Below are 17402 nucleotides of genomic sequence, written 5' to 3'. Positions count from 1 at the left end.
TCATCTGGTATGATAAATCTTAGGTTTTTAGATTTTTTCTTTCTTACCCAAAATTTAAAATTAAAAAAAAAAGTAATATTCATACCGATAAATAACCATTCCTAACGCAATTTGTGGTCTTAACCCTAGTAATATTCATACCGATAAGTAACCATTCCTAACGCAATTTGTGGTCTTAACCCTAAATTTTTAAAATCCGACCTTCCTACTCCACCAAAAATTTGCCTTGACATCATCACCAAAATCTAAGCTTTTGGCCCTGACTTTCATTTGCATTCCTACATGCGCTGAAACCCTGATTGGGAGAAAAGGACATAATGCCACATAGGAGAAACACTCAAAGATAGTTCCATGAATTTATCATGGAGGATATTAAGCGGTAAATCCTTCCACTGCAATATATGTTTACTGCCTTTGAGAGAAGACAACTCGATAGGATCACCCATAATTATAATGGTAACTCGTCAGATCGAGAAGAGGGAGTGAAACTCTTCCATCAAAAAGTTTATGGTGATGAATAATCAATACTCCAATGATTTGACATGAAATATCACAAAAAAATATAGGGTATTAGAGTGAAGATTGACTTGTCAAATTTGAGTCTCTGGATTCTGACTAGTTCATCGAGTGACTCCAAACAATGGAACGGATATTTGAGTGCAAGGATTTTCCACCTGATAGAAGGGTCAAGCTAACTTCTATTCAATTAAGGAAGAACATTTCCTTTTGGGTGGAGAATCTGAAGCGTATGCGACAACAAAAATGTTAGAATAAAATTACTACTTAGTCTAAAATGAAAGGAAGATGCAACACAAATACCTTCCTCCATATTACTGATGGGACACATTCATAAAATTCCATAACATACACTAGGGAGACTCTTCTATGGAGGAGCACACAACTAACTTTGATCAACTTATGCTGCAATGTGAGTTGATGGAATTAGAAGAGTATACAATAGCTATGTATTTTGGAGGACTGAAGTCATATATTGTAATGTGTGCGGTCGTGTAGCTGTAGTGTTATTGGTCCTTACTCGACGTATAAACTCTAGCTTTGAAGGTGGAAAAATAATAATTGTACCAGATAACCATCACACATTTCAAAAAAAGTTCAACCTCAGGATCGGGCAACAATAATACATCTAGTGGAGCATCCAAGATGATCCCACTGAGAAAAAATCAATTCAGAGTGGATAAAAAGAAGACTCATCGACAATCCCAAATCCGTCCTAACCAATAAATGTTTCAAGTGCGACAACTTTGGGCACATTACTAGATTGTCGAAACAAGAAAATGATCTCATTAAAGGAGCAAGGAGCAGTGAAAAAATATATATAGTGACGTAGGAGCCACTGAAGAAGGTGAGGATGAAAAAGAGGAATATCATCCTTCAGCTAATAAGAGAGAGATGTTAGTAATCCGAAGGGTCCTTCTGAGCCTGTGAGAGAAGCACCACCAAGAGAAGTATTGGTTCTCCTAGATGACAATGAGTCCAATGAGCTGATACCTGACACATGCCAACCCTAGCTAAGTGGATTTCAAGATTGTTTGACCTATACCATACCTCATAGGTTATCACTATTTAGGGAGGTCCAACATGTCATCATTTTAGATAGAAATGAGAAAACTTTGAGTGATTTTTGGAAGGTTCTACTGAAGGAATTACATACTATGTTCCAGTTCAGGTTAGCGTTGCACCCACAGACAGATGACTAGACATGAGTGCTGAATCGCAGTTGTGAAAATTTTTATAGATGTTTTGTGGGAATGAACATCAGATGATGGGTTCTAGGTCCTTTAGAGATGAGGGCGAAACCTCTCCTACTTGGGGAGAATAATGCAGGATGTTATTCATCTTAGGGACACGAAAATTATGCAATTCTTTGGTTGTGTTGAACCGCCTATATTTTTTATTTCAGCGAATTATTCTTCCTTTTTTTATTCTTTTCTGCTATTTATTTCTATTATTCATCCTAGGGACACGAAAATTATGCAATTCCTTGGTTGTGTTGAACTGCCTATATTTTTTATTTCAGCGAATTACTCTTCCTTTTTTTATTCTTTTCTGCTATTTATTTCTAATTAGGGCATCTTCTATTTGCAGTGACTCTCCTTAACCACCGTACCATGCTGTTTCGTTGTCCGCTTCACTATTTACAGCAGGGACTGCCGCCGGACAGCTCAAATATGTTGTCCGATAGTTGATTTCATCAGTTATCCACCTCCAAATGTTGCCAACCTCACATACTAAATTTCAACATATCTTCGACCCAGAACAATATTTTCATCTCTTTCGAAGTTATAATATGCCACACAATCTGAACAAATGCACCTTTGTGGTCATATCATACAACATTTTCAAGTTCATGGCTACCCATTATATGGTCAAAGCTAATCCTAAGAACATCAAGGTGTTCAGAATAACCACCATCATCCAATAGTTACTGTTACCACCCACATGCTGTCAAACCACCATCATTTAACCACAACCATCTTATCTCCTCTCATTGTTGACCACTTCACCAATATTTTTCACCACTCTCATAGGAAGTTCAACCAACAATCTAAGATCATCCTTCTATTATGTAGAAGGCATGTAATATTTTTATAGTTTATGCTTATATAGTGGAATAATTTCAACCCTGCTGAGCCCTATGATTTTTCTCTTTTTGGGTATTTCATGTAAAAAAACATTGGTCTCTTGCAATCGCTATTTATTTATTTGTGTAAGATCTTTGTGTATAGCTAGTAACAAATCACCACGAATTTCTTTGCATGTAATAATAATAATAATAATAATAATAATTATTATTATAATAATAATAATTTTATTATTATATTTGAAACCAGGGCGTCCAGAGAGTTCATTGCTTGAAATGTTGAAACAACGTTTCTGACATTTTACGCATTCTGAGAGAACAGAAATGTTTTAGATTGGAAAATTGAATAAGATGGTTTCTGTCGTTTTCACAAACATTCATCGTGTGATGTTAGCTATATAATAAATATTACTTTTTGGCTCTCTCACATCCATAGATTGTAGTCTAAAGATTGTTGTCACACAACAGTTTTAAACTTTGATATCTGATTTTGCTGATGTCTAAATATTTTCTTTTTCATGACTGAAAGAAATAAGCCTGAAAATAGGAAGCATATTTTTTCAACCTAAACAAGACAATGATATTTTTAGCTATAATACTGAATCACAAGTAGCAATTATAGTTTTACAGTTATAGTCATGCATAACTTCAATCTGCAGAAAAAATCATAAAACTGTCTTTTAACTTATATGGAACCTGAATTCGATTCCTCAATGGTATCAAAACAAGATCTGTTTTTCAATCCGGCTGATTTTGCTTCCATGTCAATTGGTTACTGTATGTGGCATAACGAAATGGGCTCCCAAAGAATTCAGAAAGGACAGTAGGCCAAATTGATTATTACATCACATATTTGCTAAGTATACTTTTGTATTTTTAGATCTTCTCGTACTCACTATTGTCTTTTTTTTTTTTTTGGACATTTACATGCATAACACTTAAACTTTACTTCTACATATATATTACACAAATCTTTCATCTCACATCAAAAGTATCAGTATTTTAACTTTTAAAAAGTGAAATGCACCTTTTCATGCGTAGGTAAGGTAGCATGCATATAAAAGTTGAAGTTTAGGTGTTAGATTCAGATATGTAAAATACATAGGATATGAGTGATATGTATGTAATTCTTTCCTTTTTTTTCTCGCTAGGTGAGGATGTAAAGATTCAGCTTTAATGGGAATAATGCGTGATTAAGCTAATGATCTCTAGGTTGATATTTTTTTATTATTTGTATCAATAGAGGGTTGTTATGTTCACCGTGAGATTCTATGTAAATTTGGCTGCACTCTTAAAACATCCAAATACATTGCCATTTTATGATACATGCCTTTGTTCTATTATGTCTCTCAGGTGATCGAAAAGTTTCCTCATATAAAAGATTAGGATGATTTACATACATACCACTTAATTTTTATGTATTTATATATCTAACATCTAAACATCAATTTCTAAACATCAATTTTTACATACATGCCACCTCATCTATGCATGAAAATGTGTACTTCACTTTTTGAAAGTTAAAATGGTGGTATTTTTTATGTGATATGTTAGATTTGAGTGGTATTAATGTAAACAAAGGAAAATTTAGGCATTAGATATGTAAATGGATAAGAATTGAGTGGTGTGTATGTAAATGCCCCTAAAGATTATAAAACTTGTACTGTTCCTCGGAGGACTACACAAGGATTTTGATATGTCAGCTGGCAATCCCCTCTTCCCCTCTTTCGGAGGTAAGCTAGATCCTCATCTATCAATTTCTCTATCGGGATAGATGGAACATGAACCTTTTTCAGGTTTCATATTTTTATTTTCATTTCTCCATAAGTTGGTTAATTATATCTTTTTCTATTGTCGTGTTGCATTGATACTATTGTAGTAATTTGTACGTAGCCCCCTTGAAATAATTAGATGAATTGTCACTTTTGTTTATGATCTCACCCTTTTTGAATCAACCGCAATTAATTATCCTTAATTTCCACGCATGATGACGCATCAGTTTCTTTCTTTAGTTATATTTTTATATCCCATTTTATAATGTTTATTATGTGCCCGGTGGATGCTAACTATTCTTTGTTGGTACGTACACTAGAGGTGATAACATCTGTCAGGGGTATGTGTCCAATTATTTTTACACATGAAGTGGCGTTGAAGTTATTTTGATGAAATTTTATTATTGCAATTGGGCTTTTCTTTTTTGCTATGCTACCCCTACCCATATGAACATTTTCTACAAGCTCAACTTTTTTTTGAGCATACTTATTTTCCCTTCCTTCAACATTGATAGGAAATCAACTTTAGTATTAGAAAATATCGAGAAATCATTGATGTAATTCAAAAAAAATATCCATCTTATTTTTCAAGCTAAGAAGGTGCTGAGATTCCTGATTGAATGAGATAATGAAATTGTTCTTGCGGGCTTCATGGAGGGGTTCTAATAATGTCATGACATTTTGTTGGATGGATTATACTCACCAGGATTAAGGCTGGCATTTAGATTCTAAATCAATTTGAAATGACTTTGAATTAACTTGAATTTACATGATTGGATCTAGAACTAAAAAAATAATGTGTGGTTGCTTGAAGAGAGATTTGAACTTTTTATGTAAGCTAGTGATATTAGAATTCAGTTGTCGAGTCGCCTGCCAAAGCTTGAAAGCACAATTTTGCATAAAAGTTTAATATAATATGCTTTGAATGAGCTTGAATTTGATTTTGATTTTGTTCAGCTTGAAATTGACTAAAAATCGCTTGTTAATATATGTGCTCAAAACTAGACTTTAAACTTGTCGAGTTGGTCTCAGATTGACTCAAAACTTAAGTTTTGAGCAAATAGCCGGCCTTAGTGAAGAGGATAAGTGGTAGGGAGAACTAAAAAGGATAAATCTAACAACGATTAACAATGATTTCATCGTTATCAATCCCTAAAAAATCACAAGTTTAGTGAATGAATGACGGTTTGGTTCAGGCGGCATTCCACGGAATGCTTTGTGTGTGTGTGCTGAGTAAACTTGAATTAGATTTTGGTCTAGTGTTAATTAAAACTGACTAAAAAAGACTCGAGACACATTCCAATCTGATGACTCAAATATATTGGTTCAGTTTCAAATTAACTAAAAACTATTGCAATCTTTTTAGCAAAATTGCCAACCTCAATGTGGAGGAAAAGGGTAGAGAGAAACAAAAAGGATAAATCTAACAATGGGTAACAATGCTGTCGTTGTTGCTGAACCAGCCCAAATCAAAAAGTTGGTGATTGAATGTCTGGTACGGTTCAGGTGGCGTGCAAAATACATGAATGCTAATTTGGCCAAAAAATACCTGAAACTTTCAATTTTGATATATTATTGACAACATGGCGTGCCTTCTTGCATTTTGTAGTGTTCTTATTCAAAGTAAGTGAAGTTAAAATAAAATCGCAAGAAGATTCAAGATCGTAAGAGATTTACGAGGTTCGACAATGTGCCTGCATACTTGGGAACAAAGCGGCAGTTTCTATTCCAGAAGTGAAAATCGGTTCCCATAGGGTTAGAAATAATATATATAATATATATATTAGGAAAAGCCCAAGGGCTAATATATTAAAGAAGAAAAGATACAGATAGGTTGAATGAGAGGGCCTAAAAAAAGGCTCAACTTACACAATACAACACAACTCCAACTAAAGCAAAGATACAAAAAGATAAAAAACTAAAAAGCCACCAACGGGAGCAAAAGTACTAGGGACGTCCCGCTTTAGTCCTTCCTCTGCCTCTAGTTCTCGGAAAGGACCCGACTAACAGATTGGTAAGGTGCATACCATTACCCGAAGTAACCAAAGTATCGTCTATCAGATTCCTAAGCTAAAGTAGTTCTCCATTCTTCTTCTTCCTCCTGGATGTGTAGACTTGTCATTCCTCATCCGAGGATTGATTCATCTGATCAATGGATTGTTCCAAAGGTGGTCGGACAGGTGTAGGCTGTTGCACATCATGATCCCCATGAGCCTGAGTAACATTAACATTTTGCTCGATCTGATGAGACGGTAGTGAAGTAGTAGAAGTATTGCCACCTGTAATATCAGTGATAGGTTCTAGAGTAGGTGGGGTCTAAAGAATTTCCCTTGCTCCCACGACAGGAGGTTTCAAAGACGGGGGAGTAACAACATTGTGTGAAAACTGAATGGTTGACATATTACCTGCGAGGATAATGAAATCTTCAGGAGTATCCTTTTGATAATCAATAGTGTCAATAACTTGAGGCTGAATAGGTGGAGCTGGATTCTCTGTCTCTGGCAGAGCGCTTTGCTTTTTTGGTTTGAGTTGGGGGTGTAAATAGTGGCATTGAGAACTGGAGTGACCGAACATACGATAGTTCGAACAATAAGAAGAAAAATGCTCAATCACTACCTTTTGCCAATATCCATAGTGTTGTGTGCCCAACCAAATCTCCCCAGAAGCGGATAAAGTGATGTCTCTTTCAACAAGTACTCTGACTTCAGATGGGCAGAAAGATTAAAAGTAGGAATGTCCGTTTTAAATGGCTTACCATAAGCTGATGCAATAGAGAATAACATTTTTTGAGTGAAATAATGAAATTTCAAACTAGGGAGGTGAATCCAAACCAGAATTATTGGTGGTTCCGTCTGTGGGTCAAAATTCACAGATCATTTCAGAATCTTCATTGCTCTGTTATCAATCTAGACAATTCTTCTATCAAATAAACGCGTGTAATCTTCTTCATTATTAAGTTGAATAAGAGTGTATTCCATTTAAATGTCCAATTTTTCACTCCCAAACAAGATGCATACACTTAAATTCTTTACAAATCAACTCCATTTTGGGATGACCATACATAAATTTTCCGACCAAATTCAGATGACAGGAGGAAGCAAGTTGAATACCTTCAGTTTCTGTAAAAAAGATGACAGGTTTCCCATTCTTCCTATCAAGTTTTTTGATGCTCTCCCCCCACTCAAACGAAGGAGGAAAAGAACATGATTTAGGTGTACCTAAAGCTTGGGCACCCGCAAGGGCAACAACATACGATCTGTCCGAAGCTATCCCAAAAGATGGAGGTGCAGAGAGCAAATTATGAAACCAAATAGGGAGCAAGGAGCGGAGGAAAGCCCTTCTGTGTGCTGTGCTGCAGATAGAAAGAACCAGATAGCGGTAGCTAAGAGACGCCCCGAGCGCAATTTCTTGGGACGACGACGAGCCTCAGAAGCCCGTAGCCAGTGAGAGCAGCAGCGAGCCTCAAAAGCCGCAGCGAGTGAGAGTCGCTGTATCGGGACGACGAAACCCGACGCCCCCGAGCCATACGACTTGTCGAGAGAGCCGAAGCGGGACGACGAAACAGAGCCGCTGTAGAAAGACTGGCGACGAAGATGAGACAATTCGACGAAAATGCAGTGAATTAGAAAAAACCAGTGAATTCATGGCCCTTTCATGAATTGGAGAGCATATATATATATATGTATATATATACCCTTAGTGAAATTAATGACAATATTTTGAGCGAATAGGCTGAATGCCTTTTCCTTTGCTTTCATTCCAATAAATAGTAGTTTGTACAATCTATTTTAGGTACATAATATTCAGTATAATCTAAATTAACTTAATTAATACATATTCATAATCTAAATATTCAGCTAAAACGAAAGAATCTGTACAAATATAATATTTCCTTCTTTGCAGTACTGCGAAGAAGGAAACTCTTTATTCTGTCTGATTTTTTTTATTCCTGATTGATATCCCCCTTCAAATTGATGTTGGCTGGTCAAGAAACATCAATTTGCTGACAAGAAACTGATGACGCTGTCGAGAAAGATGTTTAGTAAATATATCAGCCGTTTGAAGATCAGAAGTGATATGAGGAAGAGATATAACACCCTCCTCATAGGCTTCTCGAATGGAATGATAGTCTACTTCAATGTGTTTCGTGCATTCATGAAAGACGGGATTAGCAGCAATCTGGATAACACTAGTATTATCTGCATGAAGAGAAGTAGACTCAAGCCGAGGAAGGAGGAAAATCAAGCTCAGCCAACACGCCACGAAGCCACATGATTTTAGAACAAACAGAGGACATAGCGCGATATTTTGATTCAGTAGATGACTTAGACACTCGACCTTGTTTCTTGCTCTTCCAAGAGATTAAAGAGTTGTCGAGAGACATGCACCATTCAGTAATAGATCAGTGTGTATCAGAACAACCAGCCCAATCGACATCACTATAGGTTGTTAAAGTGATAGGAGACTTTGCAGAAAAGAACAAACCACGATGAGAAGTACCTTTCAAATATCGAATAATACGTCGAACTGCAGCTAAATGAAGATGTGTAGGGGCTTGCATAAATTAACTAACTTACACAACAAATGAAATATCAGGACGCGTAATAGTCAGATAATTGAGACTGCCAACCAATTGTCTATATAGAGATGGTTCAGATAGAAAATCACCATCATTCTGTTGATATTTGACATTTACCTCCAAAGGGGTATCAGTGGAGCGACCATCTTGAAGACCAGCCAAAGCAATGAGTCTCTTTGTATAGTTGTGCTGATGAAGAAAAATAACAACGGCAGAAGAGTGAACCTCGAGTCCTTAGAAATAAATTAATGATCATAAATCTTTCATATGAAAAGAACCCTAAAGACGTTTTTGTAGCTGAGACATCAATCTGTAATGATAATATCATCAACATATACTAATGACAAAACAATTCTCTTGTCAGTTTTTTAAAGAAATAATGATGAATCATACTGACTTTGAATAAAAGAGAAGCTAAGAACGGTATTGCGAAACTTTTCAAACCAGATCCGTGGAGCCTGTTTCAAACTATATAGGAACCGTTTGAGCTTATAAACATCATGTGAAGGTGTAGAAAATAAGCCTGCAGGAGTCATATAAATGTCTTCTCTGAAATCCCCATGTAGGAATGCATTCTTAACATCCATCTATTTTAAGAACCAGCCTTTAGATGCAGCAATAGATAACACCAGTCGGACAATTGTCATCTTAACCACAGGTGCAAATGTTTCGTCATAATCAATCCCGTATTCCTGTCGATTGTCAAGAGCTACCAATCTTGCCTTATATCTGTCAAGAGAGCCATCAGATCAGAGTTTAAGAGAATAAACCCATTTATAACCAATGAGTTTAACACCTGTAGGACATAAAACAATATCCCAAGTGTGATTGTCTTGAAGACTAGCTAAGTTCTTCTTTGACACTTTATCATAGATAACACTAGTATATTCGCTCCATAAATTTAAAAAATCAGAATAATATTGTTCGATTGAAAGATTACCCTAACTATAATTACTCATATCAAGTTCCAATTAGAAGTGTTTCGCAGAATTATCTTGATTATAAACGCGCTTCAAATATTCTCACATTTCTTTAGCCGTGCCAAAAGATCGTAAATTGTTCACCATATGAGGCTCAATGGATTCTAAAATTCAGGAAACGATCCGAGCATCCTTTGCTTCCCATTGACCCAGATCTTTTGTCTCAGTAGGAGCTGGGGAAGATCCATCAATATGACCCCAAAGCTCATTCCCTTTTAAGAACATTCTGAGCTGAAATTCCCATGCGACATAATTCTTTCTCATAAATTTGATAGCTAAGTTTTCAGAAGACATTTTAAATATATTAATCTCGATCAAAATATCCAAGAAATAAAATTCAAATCGAAAGCCTATGATGGAAGATCGAAGAACACTGCGAAGTTTGAATCAGTCGTGATCATGACAATCGAACGGAGTGGATCGTCAGATTGGTGCGAACGAGCGAGCGGATCGCGGCACGTCAGGAGCGAACGAGCGAGCGGATCGTGGCACGGCGGGAGCGAATGGCAGATCGCGGTACGACAAGAACGAGTGACGGATCACGACAAATTGCGACAGGAACGTGCGGATGGAACGAGCGGATCACGGTAGATCGCGGTAGGAGCGAACGAAGGGAGATCCTGGCAGATCGGAACGAACGAGCGACGAATTTCTTGCTTTTCTTGTAATTGGAGTCAATCGACTTGAAACAGATGTTCGAAGATGCCGGACGAAGCATGCCGGACGAAGATGTCGAACGAAGAAGATGTCGCACTAGAGAAGAGAAGATGTCGTAAAACTTAGCACCAGAGGTCTCCCTTCGATCATCTTGAAGCAGCGGCAGAACTCAAACAAAGCAGACAAAGACGCCGCAGAACTCAAAGACAAGAACAAGCGCTCCGGTGAGGAAGCAGTCGAAGATGCCGACCAAAGATAACAAAAGCTAAAATTTCAAGGATTCAGACTTTGATACCATGACAATATTTTGAGTGAATAAGCTGAATGCCTTTTCCTTTGCTTTCATTCCAATAAATAGTAGTTTGTATAATCTATTTTAGGTACATAATAGTCAGTATAATCTAAATTAAGTAATTTAATTAATACATATTCATAATCTAAATTTTCAGCTAAAAGGAAAGAATCCGTGCAAACATAATATTTCCTTCTTTGCAGTATTGCGAAGAAGGAAACTCTTTATTCTATCTGATTTCTTTTATTCCTGATTGATAATTACAAAAAATATTATTGTATCGTATCGCGGGGCCGTTGCCCTCGCACCCGCACCCCAACCCGCTCAATAAAACTTCTCAATTTGGACAGATGATTTCACTCCACTCCGCTCCAACATCTATCACTTATCTGATATATAAACCATACCTAACAAATCTCCACCTTAGCAATTATCAAATCCCTTTAGGAAACTATGGAGTTTCTCTCACCCTAAAATGGGTTGGGCTACCATGTTGTCTAGCAATTAAAAACACTCAACAAGTTCAAGCAATGCATGAACTTGTTCATATTAACTGACTTGGTCAACATATCAGCTGCATTCTCATTAGTATGAACTCTTTGCAACAATGTCTTACCAGATGCAATCAATTCTCTAATATTGTGATACCTCACATCAATATGTTTGGTTCTAGCATGATACATCTGGTTCTTAGCAAGATAAATGACACTTTGACTATGACGATGCAACTGAACTTCTCCCTGCTCAACATCCATTTCCTTTAACCCAGCAAACCATAAGACTTATTTAACAACTTCAGCTACTACGATGTACTCAGCTTCAGTTGTAGATAATGCCACAATAAACTGAACTGTTGATTTCCAACATATAGGCCCTCCACCAAGAGTAAAAATATACCCAGTTGTAGATCTTCTGTAATTTAAATCACCTGCATAGTCTGAATCCACATATTCAACAATTGAAGGATTATTCTGCTGACTGTCAAAAATAATTTCATGTCTTACAGTACCCTTCAAATACCTGAAAATTCACTTGAGTGCTTCCCAATGTCGTCTTCCAGGTTTAGATATGTATTTGCAAACTTAACTAACGACATGAGTCAAGTCAGGGTGAGTACATACCATTGTATACATCAAGCAATCAACCACATTGACATATAAAACCTTTGCCATGTCTTCAATTTTCATATCTGTCTTAGGATAATGTTCTGAAGAAAACTTAAAATGATTTGCTAATGAAGTGCTCACAGGCCTTGCTTTGCTTATTCCACAATGTTCTGAAGAAAACTTAAAATGATTTGCCAATGAAGTGCTCACAGGCCTTGCTTTGCTTATTCCAAACCTGTCTAACACTTTCTCAACAGTCTCGTTGAGATAACCACAATCATTCTGAGCCCTATCTCTGTGAATTGTCATTCCAAAAATTTTTCTTCGTAGCACCCAAGTCTTTCATATCAAATTCTTAACTCAATAAAACTTGCAAACCAAGGACATCATGCATATTCTTTGCAGCAATCAGTATACCGCTGTACCATTGACTTGGAGACTGTTTCAACACATACAACGATTTCTTTAATCTGCAAACCAGATGCTCATGTCCACGTTGAATGAACTCTTGTGACTGCTTCATGTAAATTTGCTTCTCTAGATCACCATGCAAGAATACATTTTTAACATCAATTCGCTCTAGCTGCAAATCTCAAATGACTACTAATGCAAGTACTCCCTTGATTGAAGTATGTTTGACCACAGGAGAAAAATTTTCATCATAATCTATCTCTTTTTGCTGTGAAAATCTCTTTGTTACCGGTCGGGTCTTGAACTTTTCTCTTCTTTTTTGATACTGTTTGTTTCCTTTTGTACACCCACTTGCACCCCATATCTTTGTGGTTCCCTAAAAATATCTTAATATCATCAATTAAAGTGTTGACTAAATAGAAGTATCTTAAAGTGAAAGGATGTGTGGCCATCCTTTTAGCTTCATCAAATTATGTATTTTTGTGTTGAAAATTTGAACTGAATTTACTTTTTAACCATTGATGGGATCATACTCTGTATCAGTACATCAACACGTTTAAGCTACCTTTCTTAGGCCACATCTCAGAAATTTTAACTATCGTTTACCGTTGCCAAATATCATCAATTTTAGGGGCTTTACATACGCATCATTTCAAATGAGCAAGAAGAACGCATGATACAGTGCTACAATTATGTACCTATCTTTAGCAAATATATACAGTCCGCACTTTGAAATTTCTTCAAGAATTATAAGTTGACATGAAAGAGATGGATTAGGACTCTGTAAGCAAAGTATATTCTCTAGGTGCAAAAATGCTTTATCTGAGCATTTTTTTCTTCATGCTCTTATTGGAGATGAATTTCTTCTTATTTTGCAGAATTTTCTTTTGGGCATAACGTGGTGAGCATAATTGTCAATGAAGGATATAAGCACTATAATAACTGCAACGAGCATAACCATCATTGAAGGGTTTAATTCCTTTGATTGTTTTCGAATATTGATATTTTTTCGTATTCCATCGGCAAAGGTGGCCATATCGGGAGTGGTTTCTTCCCTTTCAGTGACAGCTTCTTATGAAAATTCTATGGATAAGAAGATGAAGAAATGTTGGTGAACAAGAAGATGTCAATTTTTGCGGGACTTAAACGGGTTGGCAAATTGAGATAAACTTGGTTTAATTTTGATCTAAGAAGTAGTTTTAAGTGTTATATTAGTAAATAGTAAGTTTTACATGTTATATATGTAAATATGAGAGTTTCAAGTGTTATCTTTGTAAATGAGCCAAATTTTTTCTCCTTCTACGTCTTTATTTCCTTTTTTTTCTCAGGAAAGTGTAAGTTTTCTTGACACACGGCCTCCCTCATGGGCGATGAAAGAAAATAGCATGCATTATTTTAATTTCTCTGAGCACTTTATGCAGCAAAGTTGCGTGGAAAAATATCAGATCCAATTGAACAAAAACTATTAACTTCGGTTAAATTTCTACTGGAGCTTACTATTATAAGCTACCTGTTTGAAGTAAGAACAGAAACTGCAGTTCACTTTCATTGCACCAAGGCTTATTTCCCACAAATTTAGCTAAGAACCAGTACTTAGAAAAAAGCTTTTATTTGAATCCATTTTCTCCTTAAAGGTCATTCCCGATAGCATATTATCATTCATCTTCATGATGCGTACTTGCTGGGTTGAGCATTTAGTTTTCAAATTGATCAAACTGATTGCAACTGAAATCTAAAATTCGAAAAATAAACCAATCAAAAATTTGAAAAAACCGAACAAACCGAACCAAGATTTAATTAGTTTTAAATGATTTTGTTATGAACAAACCGAAAATCAGTTTTTGTTATAGTTCGATTATGATTTAACATCAAGAATTTCATATCTTACATGTATAGTCTCTATTTAATGTCATGAACGCTCCATTTAATTTCAAATTTTTGGTTTATTTGTTTGTCCGGTTAAATGAAAACTAAAACCAAACTAATAGCCAAAAACTAGATATTTAGGTTTTTAAAATAGAAAAACAAGAAGCTTTTTTGAAGCCAAACCATATCCAACAAAGTTGTTTGGTTCGGTTTGGTTTTTCAGGATTGAACAAATAATGCACATTCTTAGCTGCAACTAGTCATATATTGTCTTCATCTTCAATGTATGCCCATTGAAACTCTCACCAAAGAGAAGAATACTGCTGCAGCCTGTGCAGGTAATCTGCTACTTAAATTTACAGTTTTGTTCTCCGTAGAAGGAATCGTGGACACCGATGACAAATGCTGACATGTTTAAAAGTCTGCTGAAAACTTGGTCAAGAGATCATCTTTTATGAAGGCTTTTCATGCTGCTTCATAGTTATTCAGAGAACAACAGCAGTTTTCGTCAAGGTATGTGGAAATTGATATATTATTTGAGCTTTTTTAAAGAGAGTTTTATGCTTTCAAAGCTTTGAGTTGCTTAATATTGAGTAAATTTGAGGGTCTGATGTATTCATATGGATATAATGTGTGAAGAAATTGGTTAAATAATCAAGCAAACAGATTAGAGTTGAATTTGTATTAAAAGTAGCATCAACAAACGTTAAAAATGATAAAAGTAAGCGGTGGTTGGTTGGATCCTATGGTGAAAATGTTTGCCTTAAATTTGTTTATTATGAGATTGTCAATTCGCATTCTACTGATCAAGAGAATTTGCTTGTTTTTTTATTTTTTTGCCTATGAATTAGTTTTTCTTTCTTTTTTTTTTTATAAAATGGAAAATTAAGCCAAAAGTGCAATTATGAAAACACTAGCTAGACTTGCTTGGTGGGCTTAAATATTTCCCAAACCTGACTTGGTATATTTAGAACTAATCTTATTGGCTTGAACACCAATGGGCATCATTCTGGAGTTAACCCAAACCACGATAGATAAAGCAAATCGGCTTACAAGCAAAGACACTTGAAATGGAAAAAAATGCGCAAATAAAAATTCCCACTTGGGCGAGGTTTGAAAGTGGTGGGCTGCTAATAAAGTTGGTGGAAACTGAGAGTTGTAGATGGTCGGGTGGTCTAGAGACAACTAGGGAAAAACTGTTCGACCACTAGGCACCAAGCAAAAGAGGGTTGGAAGGGGCATCACCAAGTAGGAATATAGTTGAAGGGGCGACAACAAGTAGGGAAGGGGCTTGAAGGGACGATAGTAAGGGGCAAGTGGTTTGGAAGGTCGCGACAGCAAACTGGTGGAAGGTTGGAGGGTGACGGCAAGCAGAAGAGGGGCGGTTGATGGTTATGGGCAGCAAGTAGGGAGGTAGGGGGGCGGCAACAAACAGTAGCAGGTAGGAAGGTAGGGAGGGAAGCAACAACAAACAATAAAATAAATGATGGACACCACCTCGAGACGAGTTAAAGTTGGGCCACCTTGCCATCAGATGCAGCCCGGGGAGGGGAAAACATGATGCTAGAGGCTGTCCTGACAAAAATCTTAAAGAAAATTATTACAAACCTAAAACATGAATGGCATCTATAAGCTCTAGATAACCAGGATTAGATCCCCCTATGGAAAGGAAGCTTCAATCTCTTGTGGGAGAGCTGTTTGGCTCTCTCGGGTCTGGACTGGTTTGGTCCAGACAAAGGACATCGCGGGAGAAGCCCACGACTCCCTTTACTTCGCGTGCCACGATGTTATTGGTGCACTCGTGTCAGTCTCTTAGTGTTGGAGAAGCTTCGATCTCATTCGTCGAAGCTTCTGTCTGCACGTTGAAAGTAGTAGAGTTGTATTCTTTTGGTTTTGAGGGTATTCGACTGCTGTCCAAACACTTAGATCCCATTGGCGACTACACTGTACCCAAAAGCTGCCGAGGAGTTTCCCTACCTGTAAGAAAACATCTATATTGGTCCAACCATGTGGGTTACCTTACTGAGCTGAACCGGGATTCCATGCCGAGTATAGTTTGCTGAATTCTCCAAAAATAACCCAAGGTTGGTTCAACCTAATCTGGGCGAGTATAATTTGAATCTTTTCTAAATGGTGTTGGCTAGGGTGGTAACTCTATAGAAATAGAGTAAATTTGCGTCGGGCTTATCATATGCAAAATGAAGACAAATCCTACAATAATAAGAGGTCATTACCGGAATGTGCTCATGTTACGTATGTTTTTTTTTTCCACGGGTAAATCGAGGGTCGATAATGTAATTAACGTTGAATTTGCGTCAAAAAAATCTTATGTAGTTTTATTGCATCATATTTTTCTTATTTGCGCCGGTTAATATTTAGATTGTGCATACGCCTGAATTTGCGTTTATAATTTGTACGTAAAGTTTTTGCGTTGGACTGTCGAGGGATTGGTGGAAGATAATATCGAAAACCAGTGAAAATAATTGTTGCGTGCATGTTAGTATATTCAACGCAAATCAGACGCAAATCTATATCACTTTAAAAAAATATAAAAGAGCAATTACATTCGTACAACCTGCACATAACAAACAATATATGTCAGAATAACATATTAATGCATTACAACAACACATTTTACAGCTCAAATAAATACCAATAAAAAAGTAAAATAATTTTACAAGTGGTCCCAAATCTCAACAATATAATTCACAAAAAACTCCATCACAAAAGTTCAAATTCATAACAAAAATAAACATAAAACATAAAAAAACCCTCATCTCCCTCTTCAACTACTCATGTCATCGGTCGCTTGCCCCGACAATCTCCTAAACTCTTTGCCATGCGTGTATGGAACTCCTGACCCAATACTGACCTTGCATCATCTGGTCACGCAATTGACGGAGCTCTTCGTTCATGACAATGACCTACCTGGCAAGAGTATCATGGTCCAATTGTGAAGAGCTCTGGGAACTCACTGGAGCATGAAAGATCTCAGCATCGAAGGTCATGCCCTTTGCACCAAGGCCACAAACCCTCCTCTTCTTCTTTCCTGTCGTTTGTGTCCATAGCTCAAACTCATACTGTGCAACGGTAGAAAGATTGCGACTGCCGTTGGAGGGATTCTGCGGCTGAGAGAC

The 17402-nt window shown here is 36.7% G+C and overlaps 1 long non-coding RNA gene across 3 annotated transcripts in view; it reads left to right on the top strand.

The window, feature by feature from the left end:
* LOC110025095 overlaps positions 1 to 17402 on the top strand; it is a 50941-nt gene that overhangs the window by 6222 nt on the left and 27317 nt on the right. For 2 of the 3 annotated variants that reach the window (XR_002294088.1, XR_002294086.1), the window contains exon 3: positions 14595 to 14778. This is a non-coding gene — a long non-coding RNA (uncharacterized LOC110025095). Of the gene's footprint in view, positions 1 to 2106; positions 2757 to 14594; positions 14779 to 17402 lie in introns of those variants that run through there. The other variant, XR_002294087.1, reaches the window with a different exon arrangement.

This window comes from Phalaenopsis equestris, unplaced genomic scaffold (assembly GCF_001263595.1).
Source record: "Phalaenopsis equestris unplaced genomic scaffold, ASM126359v1 Scaffold000288, whole genome shotgun sequence".
Lineage (NCBI taxonomy): Eukaryota > Viridiplantae > Streptophyta > Magnoliopsida > Asparagales > Orchidaceae > Phalaenopsis > Phalaenopsis equestris.
The sequence above is the reverse complement of the archived record's forward strand: the minus strand, read 5'-3'. Positions and strand labels throughout refer to the sequence as shown.